Source organism: Equus przewalskii, chromosome 1, assembly GCF_037783145.1.
Source record: "Equus przewalskii isolate Varuska chromosome 1, EquPr2, whole genome shotgun sequence".
Taxonomy (NCBI): Eukaryota; Metazoa; Chordata; class Mammalia; order Perissodactyla; family Equidae; genus Equus; species Equus przewalskii.
The window spans coordinates 109,193,255-109,217,379 of NC_091831.1; the positions used below are offsets into that span (position 1 = coordinate 109,193,255).

Here is a 24,125-nt window from a genome sequence, read left to right on the forward strand (position 1 = left end):
CCCCTCCTAGTGTCTTTGGAGAAACCCTCTCCTTCCTGCACCTTCCAATCCTCCCCACAGACATTCCAGGACCCCACACACAGACGTCCACTGCGTGGGTGTGGAGAGGCAAAGTGTTCTGAGGACAGCACCAGAGGCTCAGCAGACCCCTGGGGGGATGGCAGCTCTCCCTGGGGAGGAGGAGTAAGAAGGGGAGGAGTTGCTGTTCTGAAGACTCCAGAGCACAAGTGGGCCCACAGAGCTGGGGCCACATTGGACGCAGTTCTCAGGACCTCAGCCCTGGAGTGCAGGATCCCAGGTACTCAGCTGTTGCTGGGGCTGCTTCCTCCTGCTTCTACCTGTTCCTCTCCGCCTCTGGCTGGCTTCGGCCCTCTGGGTGGACAGGCTCTCCTTCCTCACACCCCTGAAACCCTGCTGCTCTGGTCTTCTCACTCATGTTGGTCACAGTCCCTCCAGCCTCTCTATCTCCTGCCTTCTCAGCCTCTCCTCTCATGTTCAGTTGCCTGACTTCTTCTATATTTCCCACTTCAAATCTCAAAGGAATCCTGATCTCAGGAATCTGATCCACACAACCCTATCCTGGCGGGTGGAGCTCTTCCCACCAGGCCATGAGTGGCCACTGTTCTCTCTCCAGACTGTCTTCTGTTTCCTGGTGGTGGCTCGGGGAGGAAGGCAATGCGATCATAAACTCCTTGGTATACTGCCGCTGACTAAGTTAAGAAAGCTGGACTGAGCACGTATGACTGAGACTGGAGTGAAATCATGAAAGGGGCCCACTGAAAACCAAAGAGCGGCACTAAAGAGAGAGCTCCAAGCACAGAATTCATGAAGAAGGGCAACATCTCTGGCTGTCTGGTCTTCAGTGACCTGCCATGCGGCACTGGAACAATCCTTCTGTCCTACCTGGAGCATGTCCACAGCAAAGCCACAGCACCCAGCCCTCAGGGAGCACGCGATCAATATTTGGTTCACCAACCACAGCACACTCAAGTTAATGCAGCACCATGCAGTTACGGAAACCTTGGTTTAAGAAGTATATTTAATAATGTGGAAGAGGCTCAAGAAATAATACCAGGTGAAGAGGAAACAAAAGCAGATGAAACATTCTTTGTACACGTGATTACTACTTCTCCAATTGCTGCCCGCAGCCGCAAAGGGCAAGGAATGACAGGTACCACCAAGGCTACCTGGTTGTTTAAGCAATCAAAGTTTACTGACAAAGGGAAACAGAACAAGGAGCAGGGACAAAGGGGAACAACAAATCTGTACTTACAACATCCACACCACAATCAGCCTTTGAAGTCTCACTGAGGAGAGGACGCTTTGCCTCAGACCTGGACAATCGGCACTCCCACCCGCTGTACAAACTATTGGGACTTCCCCGGCTGATTGTGGTGTGGATGCTGTAAGAAGTGATTTGTTGTTCCCCTTTGTCCCTGCTCCTTGTTCTGTTTCCCTCTATCAATAAACTTTGATTGCTTAAACAACCAAGTAGCCTTGGCGGTACCTGTCATTCCTTGCCCTTCGCAGCTGCGGACAACACCAATGGGTATTTTTCCAAAGAGCACTTGCTCCTTTTATGAGAAAGAAAATGTGTAGACAAAACGTCTGTCAGATGAATGAGATGACACGAAGTCAAGGGAAGCATAATTTAGTGATAAATTAAATGTAGACATAGTCAATAAAACGCAGATAGTTGCCCCACTGTTCCTGGCCTGGAATGGACAGAGAGGAATCCGTCCGTGCCCTCCCCCAGGCGATGATGAAGAAGCAGGACGCCCAGTGGGTCTGCCAGCCTTGGGCAGCTTCTGGGTGGATTGGGCTACCCTGACTGAGTACTGGACTCAGGGTAGGCAAAGGGTGCAGTCAGACTGAGAGGAAGCTCAAGATGTAACAGAGGACACCTTTTACAGAAATGTACAGCCACTTCAAACCTTCTTCCAGGAATAAATACAGGTAATCAGTGCTGTGTGCTCCTGAGAAAATTCCAACTCATTCCTAACATGCAGAAGAACAGCGCCCAGAGAGGACCATGGTGCACACTTGCCTGAAGCTGAGTAAGTGCCAGAAACGAACAAGGGGAGTGTAACCTGTCAAAGAGCAAGACGGGTGCTCTCCTCCATTAAGTACAACTAATGATGTCTCGCCCTTTACTACCAGGTGAAGGAGGCTATCTGTGAAGGCCCCAAGTCATAGTGATGGTGATGAGTACTATACTCCAGGGAAGCAACCAAGCGACCTCTGACTCCCAAATCTACTTGGAGAGGGGGTGCAGTTACAGCTGGGTTTTATGGGGCACTAATGGTGCAAAGGACTGCAACACAGGTGTGTATCTTCTTTTGGAAATCTAAAGAGTTCTTCCAATGTCATGACTGTGAAAATCACCGTCACCTCAGGGGAGGTGCCCAATGGGTGAGATTCATGAACACACAAAGACTTGCAACCTGCCCTTTGGGAGCTAGGATGCTAACTGCAGAGTTCCTGAGAGCAGACACTCTGTGATGTGAGGACATGGCTTAAAGGTGTGGTGAGTGAGGAGCATGCCAGGAAAAGCTTTCAGAAGGGAAACCATAGAAGGCGTCAGGGCAGAGGCAGGGGTTGGGCCTTGAAGGAAGGCACTGCTCGGCATCAGGGAGAAGCAGGGAAGCCAGCAGCCAAGATGGGGGCAAGGCAGCCATGCACTAGGGGTAACTAGGAAGAGGGGGTGGCAGGCAAACCCTGAACTTCAACCTGAACTTTGAGTAATGGTTCACGAATTATAGGCAATACTCTAAAATGTTCTGTAATTGTTTTTTAAGTTTTCTATAATTGAACTTGTGAAAAACACACAAAAACCTCAGTCATATATCATCCACATAACAGGATCAAGAATATCCAGCCATCAGTGTATAGATTGCCTTCCTGCTTTTCTGCACTGACTCAGCAGTCATTTCCTGAGATATCGTGTGCTCTTCCACGATATGCACAAACCTAGCACCACTCATCAAGCCACTCTGTGGCAGCATCCCACATAAAATAGAGGAGGATTGGCACAGATGTTAGCTCAGTGACAATCTTCCTCAAGCAAAAAGAGAAAGATTGGCAACACATGTTAGCTCATGGCCAATCTTCCTCACAAAAAAAAAAAAGAAAGAAAGAAAAAAACCAAGTAAACTTCCAGAAAATATAACATGCTCGGTTGTGAAGGGCTGGCCAGTCCTTTGCCTCTATATAGCCGGGAGAGCTCCCAGATGGGGCTAACACTGCTCTAGCCCTGACAGAGCACTCAAAGTCAAGAAACTGCTCACTGGACACTCTCAGGACTTGGCACACAAATGTACCGGTCACTGCCTGTCTTTCGGTGGTTCCACTTCCCAAGTTGTTCCCAACTTCAGAGCAAGCCACCCATTCAACAGGCCCACAGCCCTGTCCTAACCCCCATGCCCTCTGTACTTCCACAACCCTTGCTGTAGGCAGCATGATGTACAGATAAAGGGTACAGGCTCAGAAGGCCCTCAGCTCAGACAGCCACGCAGAGTCTCCAAAACCACCAAGCCAAGGAGTTAACACTCAAGGTGGCCCTGGGCTCACAGTACCCCTGGGGACCCAACAGAAGCAAACACAACCTCACCGGCCAGGCACACCCACCCTGAAACCAAGCTAAAGATGACACTGCAATCAAGTGAGAAAACACAAGAAGAAGAAACTCCCCAAGAACAGAGTCCAGCAGGCCCAGTGAACAGCAGCACCAGACAAAAATCCTCCAGCCCAACACTGCCAAGAAGTTTAGGTAACAACTATTACTCATAAACTATAACATACTGTTTTAAGTGATGGATTCAAGCATTTTTTAAAGTGATCAAAACCCTGAGTAAATAGTAAGCCACTTTAAAACAGATCATGGGTATGGAAAATCAAGAGAATTCATGGAAATGAGTAATATAATCACAGAAATCCAAGACCAAGTGGCTGGGTTTTATAGAGGATTTCACATGGATTAGGTAGAGGGCAGATTAGAGTGGAAGGCTGCACTGAGGAAACCATCCAGAATGCAGTAATGGGAGCCAGAAGAAGGGATAATGTAAGAGAAGAGCTGAAAAAACAGGAGAATGGAAGAAAAAGGACCAATAAATGACTAACTGGAAAAGGAAAGAAAAGAGGGAAGTGGTAACAGGTACTCTTTGAAGAGCTAATGGCTAAGACTGTCCTAGAATTGATGCCAGACACGAGTCATCCCCCGGGGTTGGCCCAGAGGAGCTAACAGATGTACAGCTCATTCTCTTATCTTCCCAGGTATCCAAAGAAGCTTCTGGAAGGCTAAATTCTCCAAGATCTTCTACCTTCTGGTTGCATAGATGACCTCGGGAGGTAGTCCTTCCCAAACACCCGATATATCCCTTTCTCTACATTTACAACAGCACAGTGATGGTGTTGATCATTTCAACCGATTGGTGCTAATCTCCTGTCTGCAGGGATGTGGGGCTCAGCTCTGCTGGCTTCTGTGAAGCCACGGTCCATAGGATACTCATCCCCAAGAGTGATAACCCCTGGGAACTCTACAAACTGGTAGGTCAGCAGAAAAAGAAGAAAAATATTTAGAAACTTCAGCTTACTATCTTTTTAGTGCACGGTGGATTTCTCACCCAGCAATTGAGCATAGTGAGTATAGATGCTCTTTCTCTTCTATGCCACTTGGCTGGCAGGCATCCCGGGGCAACACGCTGAAGGAGCTGTGCATAGCAGAGCTCGAAGTGGACCTGATTGGGGCAAAATCCTCACCAACTCTCATTCCTCAGGATTTAGGACTTCCTACTGTTCAGTTGCTCTGGCCTTTGAAAGATAGAGACACTGCAAAAACTGAGGGTTGTTAACATATAACTATTTAAAATTGAATACTTAGAACAAACAAACATATCTTAGATTACTGCAAGTAAGCCATTCCAAAATATATTTCAGGCCAATAGATTTGTATGTACAAAGAGCTCATAACAATGCAAAAAGTTAATAAACTTCAACTCAACACAACAAAGTGCAACTTTTCTATAAAGGACTAGGTTGTTTGTGAAGACAGCTTGTCCTCCATGAGGTAGACAACTGGCAAACTGTGTGTTCCCTGCTTGGCTCACCTGAACAGCGACACCTGCCTCACAGGGCGGCTGTGAAATTTAAACTAGATAATGTCAGTAAAATATGTGGCAATCATTGACGGCTACTCTTACTGCTTAGGGTTTACAGCATTAATTTATTATTCACTAGTGATTAAAGCAGGAAGTGTTCATTCAAGGCTTTATTGATTACCGTCCAAAAGGCGACATAGATTTCCGAGATACAGGCAGTCAATCCAAGACTGCCAGGACTGGCCAGCGCAGGATCAGGCCTCAGAGGTGGAGGAGGCTGGGGCCAGACGTCCAGTGTGGTACCTGTCTGCCTCCTCCCCCCAGGCTGCTGTGCAGGGGAGGCCAAGAGGGCCCCGGGGGATGCCAAATCTCGAATACAAGAGCTTATCTCATCTAACAGAAGGGCTTTAGTGAAAAAGTGTTCTGGAGCAAAACAAAAACTCTTTTTGGAAAAGGAACCCCAAAGTTACAAATGCTAAACAATGCCCAACCCCCATGAGAAATGGTTACCAATTTCTCTTTCTCAAAGCACAAGGTGTCCCCCAAAGATTGTAAGTAAAACCCCTCAGCATCTACACAACCATCCACCAGGCAGGAGCTTCTAGTGAATGGTTTACTCCTCCACACTTTCTTTGAAAGCCCCAAAAACAATGAAAAGGGAGAGAACTAGAAAGAGAAATATATTCCACCTTCAACGAATCAAGGAGACAGATACTAGCACAGAGCAAACATCATTAGTGTACCAGAACCAAGGTAATCAGGAATGGACACAGCAAGCCAGAGCCCACCTCCTCATCCCTGGGCGGGGGGGGCGGGTGGCTACAGACCCTGCTGGGAGAAGTGGCCTGGGCCTGATGCACAAGTCATGGAAGATCACGTGGACATGAGAGTGGAGCCACTGAATGGACCTGGGCCTGTGGACTTGGCCTGGTAGAGAGAGAAAGGAAGGCAGCAAACAGGAGACAGAAACACAAATGGCCTGCTGGGAGCCACACCTGCCGAAACAGGAAAATCTGGTGAATGCAGGCTTGCTGGGCAAAGGAAATACATTTAGAGAAAGCGTACTCCAGACCACAAACTTGAATCAAGTGCGCACCCGCCCCAGCTTCACTTGCACCTCCATTCTCTGGCGAGGAATTGACCCTATTCAAACAGGACTAAAATCGCAAAGTAACTAGCGTGGAACTAGGCATAGAAAGGGGATGAGGAAGGAGAGGGGGTGAGTAGGCACATGTACATGCATGAAGAAATGCTCATCAGGAAGCAGGTGAAGAGCCTCTTTAGTAAAATGGTCCCCACAGTCTCCTACTTAGTTTTCCTGTCATTGCTGTAACAAATCATCATAAAAGTGCTGGCTTAAAACAACAGAAATGTTTTATCTTACAGTTCTGGAGGTCAGAAGTCTGAAATGGGTCTTACTGGGCTAAACTCAGGGTACCGCAGGGCTGTGTTCCTCCAGGATGCTCCAGGGGGGAATCTGCTGCTTGTCTTTCAGTTTCTAGAGGTCACCCCTGTCCCTTGGCCTGTGGTCCACTTGCAGGAAGCGCATTATCTGACCTCTGTTTCTATCGTCATGTCTCTTTCTCTGACTCTGACTCTCCTGCCTCCCTTGAGATTATAGGAGGCACACCTGGAAAATTCAGGAAAACATCCCCATTTCAAGCTTCTTAATTTAGTCACATCTGCAAAATCCCTCTACCATATAAAATGACATATTCACAAGTTCTGGAGATTAGGAAATGATCATCTTGGGTGTCATTATTCTGCCTAACACGGGAAGACCCTTTTCCTTGCCTTCTCCTGTGTCTAGAGGCCACAAGCACGATTTGGCCTACAGTGCCCCCCCCTTCAACAACCGCAGGACAAGTCTTTCTCACACTGACACCTCTCTGGTTCTCTTGCTTTCACTTTTAAGGACCATTCTGATTACACTGTGCCCTCCCAGATACGCCAGGATAATCTCCCTATTTTAAGGTCTGCTGATTAGCAACCTTAATTCCATATCCAATTTTTTTTCCCCAGTTCCCTGTCTCCTCTTCCATGTAAGAGAACATACTCACAGTTTCTGGGGATTAGGATATTGATATTTTTAAGGGGTCATTATCCTGCCCACCCAAAAAGTTACTCTCCTAAAAAGATTTTTAAAAATCAAAATCAAAGAAGAGATTATAAACCAACAGAAAGAGAAGAAGAGCTTTGGAAAGAAATAAAAGATAAAATAAATGGGGTAGGGATGAAAACCACATGAGAAGCAATTAAATAACAGGATAAACACAATCAACTAAAGAGACAATAAAAGAAACAGAAAAGGATGTGAAATATTAAGTTTATCAAAGAGATGACAGATATAAGACACAGAAGAAACAAGGCACACATAATTCACATTCTTGAATTCTTAGCAGAAAAAGGTCAATGATAGAATAGAAGAAAATTTCTGAAATAAAGTGTCCTGTCTCTGTCCACTGAAAGGGTATATTGTGATTACTTTAAAAGAGAAAGATCAGCATCCAGAAATTGCCTGGTGGTCACTGAACTGAAAGAAGCATATGAACATCTAGGCAGAAAACAGGCTGAGTTCAAATTTCTCCACAACAACCCTCAGTGCTAAAAGACAGTAGAAATATTTTTAAAGGAAGCAGTGTGACTCAAGAACTTTATTATTCCCACAAGAGATATTGTGAGGCTTGTAAAAACTCTCCAGATGGATATCAGAAGCCATTTGGGAAGAGAACAGGGGAACACGACAAACAAACTGTACAATGAACTCCAGACAATTGAAAGAGGAATTGAAAGAAAGCCCTTGAGAATTCCTCCAGTATTACCGATAAAACGATACTGTGTGATCTGAGAATCCGTTTAAATATAGCACTAAGACCACATAACTGTGGAAACCGAGGTTACCTAAGAGAGGGCAAATGTTATGCATCTTGATAATGTAAGACTATAACACAAACAAGACAAACAGGAGAAATGGGAGGGGGGTGAAAGGAAGGATGGGCATGCAATTCAGTCATCTCTCAAAGCACAAGTGAGTTGATACCAACTCTAAACACAAGGCAGCTAGCAAATGTATTCCACGGTTTTCCCCGAACTTGACAGAAATTGAACAGAGACTACAGCTGCTCTCCAAGTCCACTTTTTCTTCCTGGGCATCCAGCTAACTCACATGGCTGTGTGCCGAGTGGATGGGGGCACACCACTTTCCACACATGGACTGGCCCTGACTCCAGCACCACCACCAGGAGGGGCTCAGTGATCTGGGGTTATGTTGGTAACCACAGGCTGACCCACCCAAACCAGGAAAGACATGTTTTAGGAACTTTCACACACCAAGAAATAACACCATTAGCTTAAATTCAGTAAACTCTTCATTACTAAATAAAAATAAAATTTAAATGAATACTTTAAAATAGCATATATTATAGACTAAAAATGTAATAATTACTGATTATTACAATAGGATTAAGTGAGAAAAAAGGAAAATGAAGAACAATGGGTAGTATATGCGCCTATGTGTTTAAACATGAAAAAAATAAGATGCATACTTGGACATCCACAGACTATTTCTAGAAAGATACTCAGAAGCAATTAACAGTGGTGCCTCCTGAGAAAGGCACTGGGGTCTGGGATAAGAAAATAATTCACATTTTACTATATACTGTTGTTTTGTTTGAATTCTTTTAACTGGTGCAAATACTCACTTTTTCATTAAAAAAAACTGAATAATCAAAGGAAAAGAGCAAAAATAGTAAGGCTTTATTTTTGTGGCATAATGTTCACCCTTCTACCTTTCTGTATGCATAAGAAGGACTGTGATGCTGGGTGCAGGATTTGGGAAGTTCTGTATTAGTTTTATCTTTCTAGATCTCAGTACTTCTTAAGGAACATGTTTTATAAAAACTTTCCCCCAAACAGATGGTTATATTCAAATCATCAAATTTAAAGTGGAGCTCACTAAGGGCCACCTTCTTCTCAACTCCCTCTCCCCTCCATGTGTTAATTAAACTCATCAAGAGTCTGTTAAAAAATTAATGCCAATGGCACACAGTGGACAAAGGTTTGAACACTCCTTTGGTGTGCTCCCTAAAAAGGAAAGCGCCCAAGGAAATTCTGACATATATCCAAAGGGTACACATTGCCTTCTCTGGCTCCAGGCTCTTTTTGGTAGGTCCTGGGGCATCCCATGAGCTCATGAAGAAGCTGCTTGCTGGACTCGCTCTGGAGCTCCTGGACAAGCTCCTCCCTTTCCCAGGTGACCTCACTCTAAAAGTTGATGACAAGTATGTGATGACGGGCCCCTGTAATCCTTGAAACAACCCTGTGATGTGCCTTATCTCACCCCCATTGCACAATGAGGAGATAGAGCTCAGAACAGTGAAACCTCTCGCCAAGTCCCCCAGATTCCCAGCGATGGGGCAGGTCTCTCCCCAGCCCCAGTGGAGAGGAACTAATGCCCACACAGTTTGGTTTCTGTCCTGAAGAAAGAAGGGCTGGGAGAGAAGCCACAGGGAACTGACAGGTGCCCTGGACATGCTGTCACCTGTGAGGGGGTGTCACCTGTGGGGACATTGAGACTGGGAGAGGACCTAACTCAGCCAGGGACTCACAGTAGGATGCAGCACCAAGGGAAATAAAACCCAGTGTGTCCAGCCTCAAAGCACAGCCTCTCCTAGACAATCCCCCTAGGGCCTGGGGCTGAGGCTGTCTTACCCAGGCCAGCCTGGGCACTAATGGGCTCCTCTGTAGGCACTTGAGTGCCCACAACATCCCCTCTGGACCCTCTGGAAAGCAGAGCATGCTGGGGATGCAAGACGTCATGGGAGTGGAAGGAGAAAGCAAGTGAAAAGCCACTAGACAGTCAGGACAGGGGCCTGACATGGACCCACTCTACTCAATGCCTTGAGCATGGGGATCCATCTGGCGGACATTCACAGGGCTGGCCTGAGCCAAGTGCTTGTAAATGTTCAGCATGAGCAGAGGGGTCAAAAACAGCCTCCTCAAGTTTTACCAGCCCAGAGATTTGGGGAAAATGCTAACCTATGAGAAGGTTACCTAGGGAACAGGGTTGCAGCCTCATGCCTACTGGGTCCCAAAGAAACGACCTGATTATGGCTGACCCTTGCCTGCATTCAGCCTAAGAGTTTAGCACTAGCAAACCTGTGGGCCATCCTCCTCTGGGAGCCACTGGGAGTCATCTAACAGCTTCATGACAAATTCTATGTCTCCAAGTGACTTATGCTCTTCCTACATTCCCTCCAGGTTTTCAATGTTGCTTTTGAAAAGTAATGCAATGACAACAACGTTAACAATAAGAGTTTCTTACATTTGTATAGTCTTATACAATTTACAAAGTGCAAAACTGAAGCTGGGATTGGGAAGGACTCTGCCTCTCCCTGAGAATGTGCCTAGGCTGTGGAGTCCTCTGACCCTACCTGGCCACCCCAGAGGAAGCCATGGCTCCCACCTGTCTGTGCTCCGCCGATGTGGTGTCTCCACGTGTGGCCTCTCCACCACCCTGGAAGCTGCTCAAAGATCATGCAGTGCCCAGTTTTCCTGATATCACCCCTCCTCGGCCCGGGCCAGCACCAAGGCCCTTGGTGGAGTCTGTTGCTGGGGCAGCCAGGAGTCCACTCTAGGGGTGCTTCCTCAGGTCTTTCTCCGCTGGCCCACTCAATGCCATGAGGAATCCTGCCTGCCTCTTGGGCAACATGAGGAAGTGACAGGTAGGGGCGGCAGGAATCTGGGGCCCTGCATGCTGTGGGCTTGGCAGTTTTGTGAACTTAGACAGGTCATCCCAGCACGCTGAGGAGTAGACAGCCAATGTGCCTTCTGGCCCAGAAAATATCTCTGTTTCTTTTCCTCCCTGTTAGCAAGAGTGTGACATGAAGAGCGCAGGCTTGAGGTCAGGGGGTCTAGGTTTGATTCTAGACTGCTGCACCGCACCCTTAAACACTTGACTTTCCCCTCCCTGGCACCCTGGGCACTCTTGTACTACAGACGGCTAATACTTGATTGCAGGCCTTTTCTTGGTAATGCCCAACCTCATCTCCTTCCTGGGTCCCACATCTGGCCTCCAAAGTGCACCCCAGGTGCACCCAGAGTGTGAGGGGGAGAGGAAGGACCAGAGACTTTCCATTCTGATACAGGGCTTTTCTGCCGTGAGCCCTCACTTTATTATCAAGTCTACAGTGGTTCAGTTCTCATCAGGTAACTTTTGCAGAAGAAAGAACATTGAAATGGGACAACAGAGAAGGCTAATTACTTATAAGAAAAATTTCCTAGCAGTACTTTATCCAGAAAGAATCATTTCCCCTCAAGACTGCGAGGACAGATCTGTCCATCATGGAGTCGGGGTTCTGTTCTCTTACAGGAAGTTGGGTAGATTTTATTCTCTTGCCAAACTGAATGAACATTAAGGCAGGGGATAAGAATCCTGCCCAGAGGCAGAAAGGTGAGGTCCAAGAATCCACTAGCCCCCTGGGGACCCTTCAGAGTAGGGAGACGAGCCCATGAGAGAGGCCAGGCAGGTAGCAAGAGGGAAGTGCTGGTCAGGGGACCAGAGTGGACAGCACAGGCGCTGGCCAGAATCAGGATGTGGAGGGAAGACCAAAGGAACCATTAGCCCTGAGGTCCCATGCCCCTGGCTGTGCAGCATGGATGTCACAGAGTGCTGCTGTTTCAACGCCCCTCTGCAAGCCTCGACAGCAAAAAGTGTGGTGGGGAGGAGATTTCTTAACAATCTACAGTGGAATAATTTGTCTTATCAAACAGATGTAGCTAGTCTTCCCTAAGACTGCATACAGTGTTTGTGATACATATAATGGAAAACATGAAACTGTAACTCCCCTTAGGACGTGCGCTCTGTTGTATGACAAGCAAGTCCCATTACAGCAAATCGGTAAATAATCTGGCTTTTGTTTATTTTGCATATTCCCAAACTGTGGGCTGAAGTTTGAAAATGTTTCAAATTTTACGTAAGGTACATTCTCAATTACAACACTTTTTGAACTCATGGAAGCTACACAATTTTAGAAAGAATAGTTACATTTCTAATCTTAATTCCCACGAGACCAGTAAATGAATTTAACAAACACAAATTGAGAGCTTGTTCTGAACAAGGTGCCTTGGAGATGCAATAAAAACTAAGGCACAGGCTTCCCCTCGAGGAGCTTAACAGTCAGAAGGAGAAATGCTGTGCACACAACTCACTGGTCATTATAAATACTTGCTAAAATGCTCCATATTCTCCTCGATCCAAGAAATGGATACAAATATTTTTAAAAGACACCTAACTGTTCCTACCTGTTCTCTCACAGCAATGAGTAGAGCTTTCTTTGCCCCAATTAGCCAGCACTTGGAGAGAACTAGGGAATTATTTTGCACAGACTCATGGAGTAGAAAGGGATATCAGAAGGCAGGCAGCTACATTTCTTCATTTTTCATGAGAAATTAAGACCAAGAGAATGTGTCCAAAGAGAAGGCTGAAGCCAGAAGGTGGCCTCTAGGCTGGGAGCTCTCTCGCCAGCAGGCGGGGCCAGCATTCACCACAACGGGCAGCAGGGCCATACACAGATGCCATCCGTGTCCATGTTTCTGGCCTCACCTCCAATTAATCCACAGGCATGGAGGAAGTTTAATTTAAATGCAACAATACACTGATCTTCTTCTAATAAACTCCAAATGTTAGGCAGTGGAATTAATTTGCCCGTGTCGACGCCTGCCTGGGGCCTCTGATGCCTTAAGTACCCTTTGTGACGATGCTTTTCTGAACACTTCATCTGCCAGACTGTTCAAGGGATAAGTCAACTTTGATAGAAGAAATCTAAGGAAATCCTGTCAACCTCGTCCAGTGCAGGCAAAAGATCCAGGGCAGACACTCTGGCTGACAGCACATGCCATGCCTGAAACCCAGAGTCAACTGGCCACTTCCAACCAAGTGGACCTGAGGGCTCAGTTCACAGCCAGCATCTCAGACAAGACAGACTTTACAAACGGAACAGTCAAGGGGTATGTACACAAACTGCAACCAATCCTTGCAATTCTAGGCCACACGTTTCCACCTGTAGAAAATGAGAGTTCGTCTTGTACCTCATACTCCCAGCAATGGTATTGTCAGATTTTTTCAGCTTTTAATCACTTTAATAGATGTGTGGTAGTATCTTATTGTTTTAATTTCCAAGGGACCCAGTTTGGCCTTTCAATTGGTCTACCAATAATTGCACACCCACGGTGCCAAGTTAAACAGATAGCCACAGAGCTTTCACTCAACCTAATAAGTGACTGGGTTTGCAAAGGAGCCACTTCCATCCATGTGGGCCTGCATTGTCCCTGAGGTGGCAAGAGACCTCTGCGCCCTTCATCACAGTCAACATCCTGTGGCCTCAGAGCCCAGAGACTTGTTCTGGGAATGGCAGCAGGCCTACAAGGTAGGGTGGACAGAGAGGTCCAGACATCAGCCTGGCCGTGCACTTCCCCCAGGGGTAAATGCCAACACCATCTGAGCTGGTGGGACCTCAGGTCACAGTCACTGCCCTTCACTGACACTGACTGGCAGGATCCGCCTTTGAAATGCTTTTCTCTTTCCTCTTCCCCGCCTCTCAGTTGTTCACGTAAAGGACTAATCTTTCATCAACTCCAAGAGTAAGAAAATGTGTACTGTTATGATCCCATCCAGTGAGACCTTGGGGCCCTGTATTTGCATGCCCAGCAGCACCCAAGATGTAGGAAACACAACCCAATTCTCTAGGAGTTTGCAGTCTACTCTGATTCCAAGGAACTTACTTTGGCATGTTCTAACAGAGCTGGCTAATGATTCTAGACAAACTCTAAGAATCACCAAACCATTGACGGTCCTCCATCTTTCTTACCCAGGCCTCCTTCTTCCTCTACAAAAAACATCGCAGCAAGTTCATCCAAGCAATGCCTTGAGTTATGAGTGCAAACTATAAATCCATCAACTGACAAGGGAGAGAAATTGGGCTAGTGGTGAGTGAGACAGACGTACTCTGTCTCCAATTCCTTTTATTGGAAAGACTGATGGCTCTTTATAATTTAAACACCCACTGTGTACACTCCCATCTGCTCCTCCCTGAAGCCTGCAGGAGGCCAGAGCAGACTTTCTCCCCCGGGGGCCGCCTGGGACTGTGCCCAAGGTCACACAGCTGGTCATCCCTTCCAAGTTGGCTGGCAACTTGTACCATTTATTTTTACTGTTCAGTGGTGATTCTTTCAACAGATGGTATGTTATTATTTAAAAGGCTGAAAAACAAATATTCTAATTCATATATTTTAAAAAGATTAGTTAACTGTATATCTTGGATGGGGAACGATCTTTTATAAAGACATGAAAAATTACACATGCAAATGTGTTGCCCATTCTTAAATAACACACATTTTCTCCAACCTTCACATCATCACTAGAGAAACCATGGGGAAATGGATTATAACCATAGTCTTTGAACTCCAAGATAAAAGGGTCCGGAGGCAGTTTTAGGGGTGGGAGGAGGGCACAACACGTCCCAGGACATGGTGCTCCGTGTGGTCTCTTCCACAACAGGGATGTGCCAGGCCAACCCTAAGATTACTTTAAGAAGCAGGAGAGCCCTGTGTCATAGATAATCCTACAATGGAAGCACAGAGGTGATGTGGGTAAACCATGGGTGTGTCAGCCCCAGGGCAGCAGAGCAGGGTATTCTCAGAGGGAGCAAGGCTTGCCCTGGTAGGGACAGCACCTGAGTCACCTGCTCCTGCTCCAGGAAGCCACCCTCTCTGGGATCAGCTCCTGTCTCAGGAACTGAGAAACTTAATCTAATCTCACAGAGGGGCAGGTAGGTGGTCTGTTCACACCAACCCTTAGCCCGACATGAAACTGCAGTAATCTGACAAAACAACTGAATGAAACAGAAAAGGAAGTGAATTTCAAAGGTTTCATTTTCTTTCATAAAAGTCAATACAGTATCTTATTCATATATATTCATTCAGACATCAAATTTCCATTATATTTTAAAGGAAAAGTATGGAAGAATAAATGAAGCTCAAATAGAAAATATTTCCTTGGAAGGAGAAACTCAAATTTCTTCAAACCAAGAAAATGAGTTTACTTTAGACTTATCTGCTTAAACCAAGAGAGATGTATTTAGAATTTGCATTAGGCTTAATACACATTTGACTTCTAAGAACGTGAGATGGAGTACAGCAGAAATCTGCAACAGCAAGGCCGGGGGTTTCGTGGAATCATGCAATTTTTCTAGATAAGGCCTTGGAGACACGTGAGGCTAACTCTCATCCAGGTTGGCCAGCTGTGGCCGAGGCAGGAAGAAATGCAGGGTCTACTGCCTCCTGACTCCAGTCTTCATCCCACCCCCTGCTACCACCTGTTCAAGAGATACTGCATGCAAACCAGTCAGCTAATCTTGCCTCCACAAGGCGGGTAGGTAATAAGACAGCATCCAGCCCATCCACAATTTCAGAATTTACAGACTTATTTTCAACCACCTCCCAAGTCTGTTACTATGAATGATAAAGAACTCCGTCCTCAAAGTGTGGCGAAGGCGGCTCCGCCCCTGCCCACTCTGTCTCATCATGCTAAGGCCATCTTATTCTTGGTCTGACACATGGACTGCCTGCAAATGCAGCAGTCTACCAAGTCTACCAAAGAAAACTCGACTTCCAAGTCTCAAGGGTAAAATATTTTCCAATTAGATATATTACAAAATGGAGCCAGCATGTTTTGTGTCCATTTAAACACCAGTGGATCTCAAGATTCCCTTTGAGTAGGATATTCTGAGGTCGTCCTAAGGATGGACATCTTTTTTAAATATATTCATTAACTATTTATATCTTAGGAAAAGTCAATTAAATAATTTAAAACTTCTAGAGTAACAAAAGTCTTTAAGAAAGGTTCTATAGGCAGCTGGTCTAAGTTCTAAGCACTAAGAAGACAAAGTTGGCTTTTTCTTCTCCAGAAATGGCCTCCTGAAGGGCAGGACTACAGACTGAGGTGCCCAACTGTGGTCTCCAGGGAAAAGATCATGGCCACAGAGCCTTGGGCTAACACCTCAGGCTGGCCCTGCACATCTCTGTAGAGGGTGGGTACTTGGGAAGGGGTCATTTCACCAGGTATGACAGCGACAAGCAAAATCCAGAACATGTTGGCAGTGTCCTGCCTCTGTTCGCTGTGATATGAGTTTTCTACTGCTGTGTAATAAATTAGCACAAACTTAACTATTTAAACAAGGTGAATTTAACCCAAGTACAGGTTGGTGGGTCCTCTGTTCAGGGACGCACCAGACTGAAATGAAGGTGTCAGCCTGGGGCTGCAATCCTCATTTGAGACTTGGCGTCCCCTTCCAAACTAACTCTCAGAACTCAGCTTCTTGTGGTTGTAGGGCTGAGGTCTCTGGCCAGGGACCCCTCTCAACCCCTAGAGGTCATTCAAGGTTAGTGGCCATGGGGCCCCTAGGAGGTTTCCACCATGGTTGTTAGCTTCCTTCCTCTGGCTGGACATCTTCTAAAATGACTGGGTGCCACCTGTTTTTTTATCCAGCGGCATTTCCCCATGTAGCCATTTAAAGTGCTCCAAGTGAAAAGCCTGGTTCAGCACAAAGCAGAAAAACAAATTAGTCCCTTTTGCCCCTTTGAAATCAATAATTCAGTTTTACGTGCATTTTCCATGAAATAAGAAGTATAAAGAAATATCCAGTCATAGCATTTGGATAGTTCTCTGGCAGATCTTTTCCCTTCAAAGTGTGATGTTTCCTTTTTGAATGTGGGCTCCATGAAGAACTTGGGGAAGAGGAAGTATTCTTTGTTTTTCAGTACATCTCTAGATACCATGATGATCATCCAAGCCATGGGAAATACCCATGCCAGCCTAGCAAGATGACCCTCCCTGCAGAAGCTGGCCTCTCTAGGCTGTTCTGCTGGGGAAACCTCACGGGGAACTTGCTGATGAATAACCTGGCACAAACTTAGAGTCAGATTAAGCACATTTCAGTGAAAAGCACAGTTGCCTTTTTTCTCCTGTTTTCATTTTCTACGGGAAAAGAAACGTAGTGATTAAACATTTGCTTTTCTCCATCAGAGAAACCCTGAGACCAATAATCCTTGCAAGGCAGGGAGATAAACCCCCTGGGAGATGCCACTGACACAGAGTCACAGGGTTTAAGTCAATAGAAGTCAAACCCAAGAGAAAACATTACAGGTGGGTTGGGGGCATTTCCACTGGCTGTCCTGGCTTTCACCCTCACGCCCTCCCAGAACGAGGTTGCAGGCTGGCAGTTCCACAAGGCCAGCTCGCTCCTTCCCCAAGCCAACACTCTCCCTTCTGCAGACTGAGAAGGCACCGAATTTTCAGACTAGAACCAAGAGCTACGCTTCAAAGACTGGAAGCTATTACAATCTCCCTGTCCCATGGAGGGTAGTCTATGTTCTGGAAGCCACAGCCTCTGGCTATTCAAGTATGTGCCCGTCCTTCCTTCAGTTTCCATCCCTTAGGCGACAGGCACGCAGAGGCGCGGCGCACACACAAGCACACCCGTGCACATACACGCACACTCCCCTCAACTTGGCGATCCCGGATCTCTCTCAAGGTGGCTCAGGTAGAGGCCCGCCAAACCGCGTTTAGCACGCCCCCTGCTGGCCTCTCGGGAGCTGACTCAGCCTTTATTCTCCGTGCCTAAGACAGGAATAAATGACCTTAAGATCCAAAGGGAACAAAAAGAAAAGCCAACGCAATTCTGACTTCTTAGAAACGGAAGACATGATACGCTAAGCATAAAAAGGGGATGAAGAAACTTTAAAGTGATTGTTTTTTAAATGTTTTAGGAAATAAGTGATGAATAACTAAAGATTTAGTGGAAACACTTTTAGTTGTATTTTCACAAGCACTACAGTGAATTAAACAAAAAAACATTATGGTGAATATTTCCCAAGGTCTATAGGTGAAAGAAAAGTGGATATGTGGCCAGAGTGGTTTCCACGGACTCAATTTCTAAAGAGTTCACAACCCCGAGCCCTAGAAACCAACTTTAATACTACTGAGAATACTTCAATTACAGAAAAATCTCAGCTGTGACTTAAGAGCCCAAGTTCTAAAGCAACTATGCAGCAGGGGCAAAGTCTCCAAAAAGATGCACATCTGGAGACAATTCTGCTACAAGGTTCCCTGTCTCACCCAGCCTTGCCATTGCGAATACATTTGGCACCTTCAGGAGGTGAGAGGCCATGTACATACTGCTTGCTTCAGAGGGAGGTGGCCCTCCCCTTCTGCACATGGTGAGAACAGACAGTTCAGCTTCTCCACAACTCCAGTGATGGCCTCCACCAGGGCGGGCGGCCTCAACAGTTACTTCCTAAGGGCGAACCTGCCACACAGGATCCAGGCTGAGACCCACACCTGGCAAGACTCCATAAAGCACTGGTTTCCATCCATTGCCACCCTGAAAGTCAAAGGCCTAATGCAAACCACTGCTTCTCCATTTTCCTCACGTGGATCTAGGGTTCGAAAGCTTCACATTCCTGATCAGACTCAAACTTTTTTGTGGCATATGGTATTAAATTCCTTACAGATCCAATGTGATCTCACTAATAATTTAAGCCATGCTTGTTTTAACCAATTAGGAGTAGTCATTAATTATTAAATACAAAAATGTCAATACTTTTGTCCCTTATTGAATATCCTTTCATTTGATAGGCTTAAGTATATATGCAAACTGTCTTGGGAACTGCTTACTTTTGTTCCCATAATAGTCGGTACTAATGGAACACTCACACACACAATAATCATGACATGCTGCTCACATTTAGGGGGGAAATTCCTCCAGAACTTGGTGTGCTATGCAGGCAGGTCTCCAGCCTCTGTGCTCTCCTCACCTTCTTTGGGTGTTGAATTGGCCTTGGAGGCTGGTGGGACACACAGCTGTCATGGTAAGGAAACGAAAGGCAGGGAGCACCCCAGAGCCACTGACACCCCATTCCCCAGGACCGGCTGCTCCCTGACCCATCCTGGGGAGGGGGGCAGTGATGGAGAAGAAAGGAGACCTGCAGATTTTCCTGAAGCAATCGAGGCCCGTAAAGATTTACACACCACTGTCCACGTCTTCCTGGACACATCACCTGCCACGTCAAATACAATATCTTTTGAAATATTTTGTCTCACGGTTCACTTTAATTTACAAAGATAAGGCAAGGCAATTTAGGATGTGAGTGTCACGCATGACTTTCCCCTGGATCCTTGTGCTGTGGATGAAGCAATTCCCAGATCCGTTAGGATCTAACAAGTTTCCCTTCAGCCACTCTCAAATCTATTAATTCTCAAGCCAATTAATATAAATAAAAACCGTTTTCACTCGTGTAAAGCTGTTGAATTTAGGAAGCAAAGGCAAATCCATTTTATTGCAAAGATTCTCAAAGGGCTGCAATAGCGGCACCGGGAGGAGGGTACACTTGAGCGGTTGTGTCCAATAAAGGAAAGTTTTTGTTAATGATGACATCACTGACATCTCCCAAATTTAAAGGAACACTTAAAGCACAGCAGACGCAATTTTTTACCCTCCAGTGAGAAGATACTAGGGAAGGTCTCCGGGTTCACCGCCAAATTGCATTAACGGTTCGCCTGCTGTCCAGCCTGACCCAGAGAAGCCAGCGAGCGGTGCACCGGGCCGTGGGGGCCCACGCAGCTACAGCCCGGGTGCCCGGCTAGTGGCCTCACGCGCCGCTCCTCGGCCGGCCGGGCCATGCCTGGGACTCTGCCGGCGCCGCTGGACCCCCAGCGCACCCACACGGACCGAGGGCCGGTCCCCCACGCCTGTCATCACGTTCCAGTGCAGACAGCCAAGGAACCCCGAGGAGATGCCGGCTCCAACCCAGCGAGAGCGCCGCGCCCTGCCCCGGAGATGCGCGCCGCGCCGGGCCAGAGCCGGTGGCCGCGGCGCCCGCGGGGTCCAGAACGGAGCCCGCAATGCAGACTCGCCAGCAAGCCCAGCGCGGGGCCCGCGACCCCCGCGCCCCTCGCGCCCCCGAGCCCTGGCCCCAGGGCCGCCTGATCTATGCGCCCACCTGCCTTGCCGCGAAGGGACGCGCCGCCCGCGCTCGGACAGCGCACCTGCCTGGTCCGCGGCCCCAGCCCCGCCGCCACCGGCAGCACCAGGGCCAGCGCCGACTCACCTGCCGCGCCGCGCCGCTCCGCTCCGCTCGGTCAGCCCGCAGCGCCGCAGTCACCGCTACCCGACTTCCATTTTCTCTCGCTTTAAAGGAAAATCGGATCAGCTGTTTTGCTCTCGCTCCGGCTCCGCGACCCCCTCCCCAGCTGCTGCTCGCGGTCTCGGGGGCCTCTCCTCCCCCGCCTCCTCCCGCGCTCCGCTCCGCCCCTCGCGCCCCTCCGCTCCGCCCGCGGTCGCGCGCAGTGCCCGCCTCCCGGCTCCGCCTGCAGCCGACCGGCGCGCGCCCTCCCCTGACGTCACCGGCCGCAGCCGCGCCCGACACCCCGTTCTCGTGGACGTGCGCGCGCCGCAGCCGTCTCCGCCCCGTGCTCGTGGCCACAAGCCGCGCCGTGGACCGGATCTCTGGGGAAAGCGCACGGCGCCCCCACGTCCGCGCCCCCACGTCCGCGGCCCCGCGTCCGCGCTCCCACGCTCGCCCTTCCCGGTGCCCCTGGGCACCTGCCTCCGGGGCTGCGGGAAACGCTGCTTAAATTGCCTGCCTTTGCCTTCAGCCTGCCTTTCTCATTTCTTCCTCTCTGTTCTCTCTTCTTTTCTAAGTATCCCAAACTTTCTCCCACCCATCCTGTCTCGGCTCCACTCCCAAGCCCTGCTCCCAGGCCAATGCATCACATCTAATTCAGAGTTGGTCCTTTTGCCTCCTAAACCGGTTCTCTGACCTTTCCCCATTTCTTGCTTCCTCTTAATACTTTTTCATGCCCCTACTTCAGATGGTCTCCTCGCGGGTGTCGAGGCCTGCCCAGTGCTCTCTGCCTACCCTCACATCACCCATCACCCTCTCGGTGTAACCACGCCCCCTCTTCCAAATAGTACCTTATGTTGCAGATAGCTGATACCACCCTCATGCGATTCTTGACAATCATTATTTTACTCCTAGTTTAGGAGGTTTTGCTTGGTTTTAAACATTATGTTTAATATTATTTAGTAATTTATTTGACTTCTTAAACAGTAAAGTTGACTCTTGATGTACAGGCCTTTGATTTTTAAATACTTGCGTGGATTCCTGTAACCACCAGTAGTCAGGATAGTCACCCAAAGAACTCCTTCGTGCTGCCCTTTTATAGCCACACCCTCCCCAAACCCTAATATGTTCTGGCATATGGCAATCACTGATATGTTCTCCATTGTTATAGTTTTCTCTTTTTGAGAATGTTATATACATGGAATTATGCAACATGCAACATTTTGAAATTGACTTTGTTCACTTACCATTATGCCTGTGAGAGTCACCGTGTTGCTTCGTCTATCAATAGCTCTTTTTATTATTGGGAACTATCCCATTGTTTGTATCACATTTTGTTATTCATCCACTGAAGGATATTTGGGTGGTTTCCAGTTTTTGGCGATTGTGGATAAATATTCTATAAACAGTTGCATGCAGAGTTTTGTATGGAGAAAAGTTTTCAAGTTAGTTGGGTAAATACCTCGGAATGCCAATGCTAGGTCTTATGGTAAACTAGTTCAAGGTTCTAGGAACCCTCAAACAGTTTTCCAGAGTGTCTACACCACTTTCATAGTATATATATTATACATATACATAGATACATATATATATATTTTCCATATTCATAGTACATGTATTATATACATATACATATACATAGATACGTATTTTTTCTTTTAGACATTCTCATAAGTGTGGAGAGATATTTCATTGTTTTAATTTTCAATTCTCTAATGAAAAATAATATTGATCATCTTTTCCTATGCTTATTTGCTAACTGTATATCTTCTTTGGTGAGAAGTCTGCTCACATCTTTTTCCCATTTTTAAATTGGATTTTTCGTTTTCTTATTGTTGAGTTTTAAGAGCTCTTTGTATATTTTGAATGGAAGTACTTTATATGATATGTGTTTTGCAAATATTTTCTGCCAGTGTGAGGCTTGTCTTTTCATTCTCTTAACAGTGTCTTTCGCAGAGCAGAAGTTTTTAATTTCAATAAAGTCTCTCTTAGCATTGTTTTCTTTCAGGGATCATACTTTTTGGTATTATATCTAAAACCGTTGCCAAACCCAAGGTCACATGCATTTAAGTCTATGTTTTCTTCTTGAAGTTTTATAGCTTTACATTTTACGTTTAGGTCTGTGATCCATTTTTATGTAATTTTTGTGAAAATGTAAGGTCTGTGTCAATTCTTTTTTTTTTTTTTTTGCTTGTTGATGCTCAGTTGCTCCAGAACCATTTGTTGAAAAGACTATTCTTTCCCCCAATGAATTGCCTTTGCCCTTTTGTCAAAGATCAGTTGACTATATTTGTTTAGGTCTATTCTGTTGTGTTGATCTGTGTGTTTGTTCTTTGACCAATAATATCACACTGTCTTGATTTCTGTGGGTTTATAGTAAGTCTTGAAGTTGGGTAGTGCCATCTTCTGACTTTGTTCTTCAGTATTATGTTAGCTATTCTAGTTCTTTTGCCTTTTCATGTAAAGTTTAGAATCATTTTGTAGATATCTACAAAAAAATTTGTTTGGATTTTGATTGGGATTCCATTGAATCTGAAGATCAAGTTTGGAAGAGTTGACATCTTAACATTGTTGATGAATCCATGGGTATGTTGATGAATCCATGGATATGAAATAGCTCTTCATTCATTTAGATCTTCTTTGAATTTTTCAGCAATGTTTTGTAGTTTTCTGCATAAAAGTCCCATACATATTTTGTTAGAGTTATATGTAAGTATTTTATTTTGGGGAGCTATTGTAAATCATATTATTTTTAAATGTCTAATTTCAGTTGTTTATTGCTGGAATATAGAAAAGCAATCACCTCTTGCACATTAACCTTGTGTCTTGCAAACTTGCTATGCTTGTTCCAGGAGTATTTCTTTCTACATAGAATATTGTTATCTACCAATAGAGACATTTTTCTTTCTTCGTTTCCAATCTATATACATTTTATTTTATTTTCTTGTCTTATTGAACTAGCTAGGACTTCCAGTATGATGTGCAATAGGAATGATAAGAGAGGACACCCTTGCCTTGTTCCTGATTTTAGGGGGAAGCATCCAAGTTTCTCATCATTAAGTATGATGTTAATTATAGGGTTTTTGTACATATTCTTTATCAAATTGTGGAAGTTCCTCTCTATTCCTAGTTTTCTGAGGATTTTTTTTAATTGAGTTTTGTCAGATGCTTTTTCTATATCTATTGATATGATCGTGCAATTTTTCCTCATTAGCCTGTTGGTGTGATGGATTACCTGTTTGATTTTCAAATGTTGAGACAGTCTTGCATCCCTGGGATAAATCCCACTTGGTCATGGTGTATAATTGTTTTTGTATGTTGTGAGATTCAATTTGCTGATATATTGTTGAAGATTTTTGCATCAAGAGAGATATTGGTTTGTAGTTTTCCTCTCTTGTGAAATCTTTATCTCATTTTGATATTAGGGAAATGCTGCTCTCACAGAATTCCTTAGGAAGTGTTCCCTCTTCTTCTGTCCCCTGAAAGAGATTGCAGAGAATTGGTATAATTTCTTCCTTAAGTGTTTGGTAGAATTCACGGGTGAAGCCATCTGGGCTTGGTGATTGTTTTGGAAGGCTTTTAATTATTGATCCAGTTTCTTTACAGACATAGGCCTATTTGGGTAATCTCTTTGTTTCTTGTGTACATTTTAGTAATTGAATCTTTCAAGGAATTGTTCCATTTCTTATAAATATTCAAATTTTGGGGTATAGAGTTGTTCATTGTGATTCTTAATTATTGTTTTAGTGTCCATAAAATCAGGAGGAATGAACTCTCTTTCGTTTCTGTTACTGGTAAACTACGTCCAATATATTTTTTTCTTGATTTGACTGGTACAGTTTTATAAAT

General features: G+C 45.9%; 1 protein-coding gene across 4 annotated transcripts in view; it reads right to left on the bottom strand.

Annotated features, from left to right (window-relative positions):
• The window catches only part of OTUD7A (OTU deubiquitinase 7A), a 379,573-nt gene extending 359,171 nt beyond the window's left edge, over positions 1-20,402 (bottom strand). For all 4 annotated transcript variants that reach the window (XM_070620657.1, XM_070620659.1, XM_070620677.1 and 1 more), the window contains exon 1: positions 20,262-20,402. The gene's annotated coding sequence lies outside the window, so the exon portion shown is untranslated. The remainder of the gene's footprint in view (positions 1-20,261) is intronic.
• Positions 20,403-24,125: the final 3,723 nt, after the last annotated feature.